This window comes from Taudactylus pleione, unplaced genomic scaffold (assembly GCF_031769625.1).
Source record: "Taudactylus pleione unplaced genomic scaffold, aTauple2 ptg003106l, whole genome shotgun sequence".
NCBI lineage: Eukaryota > Metazoa > Chordata > Amphibia > Anura > Myobatrachidae > Taudactylus > Taudactylus pleione.
The window spans coordinates 1-5,000 of NW_028287467.1; the positions used below are offsets into that span (position 1 = coordinate 1).

Below are 5,000 nucleotides of genomic sequence, written 5' to 3' on the forward strand. Positions count from 1 at the left end.
AACATTCTTTTCAATTACAGTTTACATTTAATTTTTTCAACTTATCAATGAATTTACTTGAGTTAAGAAGTAATAGAGGTCTAAAGTTAATGCTTTTGAGCACCTACAGCCAAACCACACTGGACATGCACAATCTCGTCTGATCTTGGAGGCTTTGCAGGGTTGGGCCTGGTTAGTACTTGAATGGGAGACCACCTGGGAATACCAGGTGCTGTAGGTAATTTTATACTGCCATAACATTCTTTTCTATTACATTTTACATTTCATTTTTCAACTTGTCATTGAATTTACTTGAGTTAAGAAGTAAAAGAGGTCTAAAGTTAATGTTTTTGAGCTCCTTCAGCCAAACCACACTGGACATGCCCAATCTCATCTGATCTTGGAAGCTATGCAGTGTTGGGCCTGGTTAGTACTTGGATGGGACACCACCTAGGAATCCCAGGTGCTGTAGGTAATTTTATACTGCCATAACATTCTTTTCTATTACATTTTACTTTTAATTTTTTCAACTTATCAATGAATTTCCATGAGTTATGAAGTAATAGAGGTCTAAATTTAATGCTTTTGAGCACATACAGCCAAACCACACTGGAAATGCCCAATCTCGTCTGATCTTGGAAGCTATGCAGTGTTGGGCCTGGTTTGAACTTGGATGGGAGACCACCTGGGAATACCAGGTGCTGTAGGTAATTTTAGACAGCCATAACATTCTTTTCTATTACATTTTGCATTTAATTTTTTCGACTTATCAATGAATTTACTTGAGTTAAGAAGTAAAAGAGGTCTAAAGTTAATGTTTTTGAGCACCTACAGCCAAACCACACTGGACATGCCCAATCTCGTCTGATCTTGTAAGCTATGCAGTGTTGGGCCTGCTTAGTACTTGGATGGGAGACCACCTGGGAATACCAGGAGCTGTAGGTAATTTTATACTGCCATAACATTCTTTTCTATTATATTTTTCATTAAATTTTTCAACTTGTCATTGAATTTACTTGAGTTAAGAAGTAAAAGAGGTCTAAAGTTAATGTTTTTGAGCTCCTTCAGCCAAAACACACTGGACATGCCCAATCTCGTCTGATCTTGGCAGCTATGCAGTGTTGGGCCTGGTTAGTACTTGGATGGGACACCACCTAGGAATCCCAGGTGCTGTAGGTATTTTTATACTGCCATAACATTCTTTTCTATTACATTTTACATTTAATTTTTTCAACTTATCAATGAATTTACTTGAGTTAAGAAGTAAAAGATGTCTAAAGTTAATGCTTTTGAGCACTTACAGTCAAACCACACTGGACAAGCTCAATCTCGTCTGATCTTGGAAGCTATGCAGTGTAGGGCCTGGTTAGTACTTGGATGGGAGACCGCCTGGGAATACCAGGAGCTGTAGGTAATTTTATACTGCCATAACATTCTTTTCTATTACATTTTACATTTCATTTTTCAACTTGTCATTGAATTTACTTTAGTTAAGAAGTAAAAGAGGTCTAAAGTTAATGTTTTTGAGCACCTACCGCCAAACCACACTGGACATGCCCAATCTCGTCTGATCTTGGAAGCTGTGCAGTGTTGGCCCTGGTTAGTACTTGGATGGGAGACCACCTGGGAATACCAGGTGCTGTAGGTAATTTTATGCAGCCATACCATTCTTTTCTATTACATTTTACATTTAATTTTTTCAACTTATCAATGAATTTACTTGAGTAAAGAAGTAAAAGAGGTCTAAAGTTAATGTTTTTGAGCTCCTTCAGCCAAACCACACTGGACATGCCCAATCTCGTCTGATCTTGGAAGCTATGCAGTGTTGGGCCTGGTTAGTACTTGGATGGGAGACCACCTGGGAATACCAGGTGCTGTAAGTAATTTTATGCAGCCATAACATTCTTTTCTATTACATTTTACATTTAATTTTTTCAACTTATCAATGATTTTACATGAGTTAAGAAGTTATAGATGTCTAAAGTTAATATTTTTGAGCACCTACAGCCTAACCACACTGTACATTCCCAATCTTGTTTGATCTTGGAAGCTATGCAGTGTTGGGCCTGGTTAGTACTTGGATGGGAGACCACCTGGGAATTCCAGGTGCTGTAGGTAATTTTATGCAGTCATAACATTCTTTTCTATTACATTTTACATTTAATTTTTTCTACTTATCAATGAATTTACTTGAGTTAAGAAGTAAAAGAGGTCTAAAGTTATTGTTTTTGAGCACCTACAGCCAAACCACACTGGACATGCCCAATCTCGTCTGATCTTGGAAGCTATGCAGTGTTGGGCCTGGTTAGTACTTGGATGGGAGACCACCTGGGAATACCAGGAGCTGTAGGTAATTTTATACTGCCATAACATTCTTTTCTATTATATTTTTCATTTCATTTTTCAACTTATCATTGAATTTACTTGAGTTAAGAAGTTATAGATGTCTAAAGTTAATATTTTTGAGCACCTACAGCCTAACCACACTGGACATGCCCAATCTTGTTTGATCTTGGAAGCTATGCAGTGTTGGTCCTGGTTAGTGCTTGGATGGGAGACCACCTGGGAATTCCAGGTGCTGTAGGTATTTTTATGCAGCCATAACATTCTTTTCTATTACATTTTACATTTAATTTTTTCAACTTATTAATGAATTTACTTGAGTTAAGAAGTAATAGAGGTCTAAATTTAATGCTTTGAGCACCTACAGCCAAACCACACTGGACATGCCCAATCTCGTCTGATCTTGGAAGCTATGCAGTGTTGGGCCTGGTTAGTACTTTGATGGGAGACCACCTGGGAATACCAGGTGCTGTATGTAAATTTAGACAGCCAAAACATTCTTTTCTATTACATTTTACATTTAATTTTTTCTACTTATCAATGAATTTCCTTGAGTTAAGAAGTAAAAGAGGTCTAAAGTTAATGTTTTTGAGCACCTACAGCCAAACCACACTGGACATGCCCAATCTCGTCTGATCTTGTAAGCTATGCAGTGTTGGGCCTGGTTAGTACTTGGATGGGAGACCACCTGGGAATACCAGGAGCTGTAGGTAATTTTATACTGCCATAACATTCTTTTCTATTATATTTTTCATTTCATTTTTCAACTTGTCATTGAATTTACTTGAGTTAAGAAGTAAAAGAGGTCTAAAGTTAATGTTTTTGAGCTCCTTCAGCCAAACCACACTGGACATGCCCAATCTCGTCTGATCTTGGCAGCTATGCAGTGTTGGGCCTGGTTAGTACTTGGATGGGACACCACCTAGGAATCCCAGGTGCTGTAGGTAATTTTATACTGCCATAACATTCTTTTCTATTACATTTTACATTTAATTTTTTCAACTTATCAATGAATTTCCATGAGTTAAGAAGTAATAGAGGTCTAAATTTAATGCTTTTGAGCACCTACAGCCAAACCACACTGGACATGCCCAATCTCGTCTGATCTTGGAAGCTATGCAGTGTTGGGCCTGGTTTGAACTTGGATGGGAGACCACCTGGGAATACCAGGTGCTGTAGGTAATTTTAGACAGCCATAACATTCTTTTCTATTACATTTTGCATTTAATTTTTTCAACTTATCAATGAATTTACTTGAGTTAAGAAGTAATAGAGGTCTAAATTTAATGCTTTTGAGCACCTACAGCCAAACCACACTGGACATGCCCAATCTCGTCTGATCTTGGAAGCTATGCAGTGTTGGGCCTGGTTAGTACTTGGATGGGAGACCACCAGGGAATACCAGGTGCTGTATGTAATTTTAGACAGCCAAAACATTCTTTTCTATTACATTTTACATTTAATTTTTTCAACTTATCAATGAATTTACTTGAGTTAAGAAGTAAAAGAGGTCTAAAGTTAATGTTTTTGAGCACCTACAGCCAAACCACACTGGACATGCCCAATCTCGTCTTATCTTGGAAGCTATGCAGTATTGGGCCTGGTTAGTACTTGGATGGGAGACCACCTGGGAATACCAGGAGCTGTAGGTAATTTTATACTGCCATAACATTCTTTTCTATTACATTTTTCATTTCATTTTTCAACTTATCATTGAATTTACTTGAGTTAAGAAGTAAAAGAGGTCTAAAGTTAATGTTTTTGAGCTCCTTCAGCCAAACCACACTGGACATGCCCAATCTCGTCTGATCTTGGAAGCTATGCAGTGTTGGGCCTGGTTAGTACTTGGATGGGAGACCACCTAGGAATCCCAGGTGCTGTAGGTAATTTTATACTGCCATAACATTCTTTTCTATTACATTTTACATTTCATTTTTTCAACTTATCAATGAATTTCCTTGAGTTAAGAAGTAATAGAGGTCTAAATTTAATGCTTTTGAGCACCTACAGCCAAACCACACTGGACATGCCCAATCTCATCTGATCTTGGAAGCTATGCAGTGTTGGGCCTGGTTTGAACTTGGATGGGAGACCACCTGGGAATACCAGGTGCTGTAGATAATTTTAGACAGCCATAACATTCTTTTGTATTACATTTTACATTTAATTTTTTCAACTTATCAATGAATTTACTTGAGTTAAGAAGTAAAAGAGGTCTAAAGTTAAGGTTTTTGAGCATCTACAGCCAAACCACACTGGACATGCCCAATCTCGTCTGATCTTGGAAGCTATGCAATGTTGGGCCTGGTTAGTACTTGGATGGGAGACCACCTAAGAATCCCAGGTGCTGTAGGTATTTTTATACTGCCATAACTTTCTTTTCAATTACAGTTTACATTTAATTTTTTCAACTTATCAATGAATTTACTTGAGTTAAGAAGTAAAAGAGGTCTAAAGTTAATGTTTTTGAGCACCTACAGCCAAACCACACTGGACATGCCCAATCTCGTCTGATCTTGGAAGCTATGCAGTGTTGGGCCTGGTTAGTACTTGGATGGGACACCACCTAGGAATCCCAGGTGCTGTAGGTAATTTTATACTGCCATAACATTCTTTTCTATTACATTTTACATTTAATTTTTTCAACTTATCAATGAATTTCCATGAGTTATGAAGTA

The 5,000-nt window shown here is 37.7% G+C and overlaps 21 pseudogenes; all 21 read left to right on the top strand.

Annotated features, from left to right (window-relative positions):
- The first annotated feature begins 101 nt into the window (after positions 1–101).
- LOC148430851 (5S ribosomal RNA) lies at positions 102–220 on the top strand (annotated as a pseudogene).
- Positions 221–335: 115 nt separating this feature from the next.
- Positions 336–454, top strand: LOC148430852 (5S ribosomal RNA; annotated as a pseudogene).
- A 116-nt stretch (positions 455–570) lies between these two features.
- On the top strand, positions 571–689 carry LOC148430853 (5S ribosomal RNA; annotated as a pseudogene).
- A 116-nt stretch (positions 690–805) lies between these two features.
- On the top strand, positions 806–924 carry LOC148430854 (5S ribosomal RNA; annotated as a pseudogene).
- Positions 925–1,039: 115 nt separating this feature from the next.
- LOC148430855 (5S ribosomal RNA) lies at positions 1,040–1,158 on the top strand (annotated as a pseudogene).
- Positions 1,159–1,274: 116 nt separating this feature from the next.
- Positions 1,275–1,393, top strand: LOC148430856 (5S ribosomal RNA; annotated as a pseudogene).
- Positions 1,394–1,508: 115 nt separating this feature from the next.
- LOC148430857 (5S ribosomal RNA) lies at positions 1,509–1,627 on the top strand (annotated as a pseudogene).
- A 116-nt stretch (positions 1,628–1,743) lies between these two features.
- Positions 1,744–1,862, top strand: LOC148430858 (5S ribosomal RNA; annotated as a pseudogene).
- A 116-nt stretch (positions 1,863–1,978) lies between these two features.
- LOC148430859 (5S ribosomal RNA) lies at positions 1,979–2,097 on the top strand (annotated as a pseudogene).
- A 116-nt stretch (positions 2,098–2,213) lies between these two features.
- On the top strand, positions 2,214–2,332 carry LOC148430860 (5S ribosomal RNA; annotated as a pseudogene).
- Positions 2,333–2,447: 115 nt separating this feature from the next.
- On the top strand, positions 2,448–2,566 carry LOC148430861 (5S ribosomal RNA; annotated as a pseudogene).
- A 115-nt stretch (positions 2,567–2,681) lies between these two features.
- On the top strand, positions 2,682–2,800 carry LOC148430862 (5S ribosomal RNA; annotated as a pseudogene).
- A 116-nt stretch (positions 2,801–2,916) lies between these two features.
- On the top strand, positions 2,917–3,035 carry LOC148430863 (5S ribosomal RNA; annotated as a pseudogene).
- A 115-nt stretch (positions 3,036–3,150) lies between these two features.
- LOC148430864 (5S ribosomal RNA) lies at positions 3,151–3,269 on the top strand (annotated as a pseudogene).
- Positions 3,270–3,385: 116 nt separating this feature from the next.
- Positions 3,386–3,504, top strand: LOC148430865 (5S ribosomal RNA; annotated as a pseudogene).
- A 116-nt stretch (positions 3,505–3,620) lies between these two features.
- LOC148430866 (5S ribosomal RNA) lies at positions 3,621–3,739 on the top strand (annotated as a pseudogene).
- A 116-nt stretch (positions 3,740–3,855) lies between these two features.
- On the top strand, positions 3,856–3,974 carry LOC148430867 (5S ribosomal RNA; annotated as a pseudogene).
- A 115-nt stretch (positions 3,975–4,089) lies between these two features.
- On the top strand, positions 4,090–4,208 carry LOC148430868 (5S ribosomal RNA; annotated as a pseudogene).
- A 116-nt stretch (positions 4,209–4,324) lies between these two features.
- Positions 4,325–4,443, top strand: LOC148430869 (5S ribosomal RNA; annotated as a pseudogene).
- Positions 4,444–4,559: 116 nt separating this feature from the next.
- LOC148430870 (5S ribosomal RNA) lies at positions 4,560–4,678 on the top strand (annotated as a pseudogene).
- Positions 4,679–4,794: 116 nt separating this feature from the next.
- Positions 4,795–4,913, top strand: LOC148430871 (5S ribosomal RNA; annotated as a pseudogene).
- The last annotated feature ends 87 nt before the right edge of the window (positions 4,914–5,000 follow it).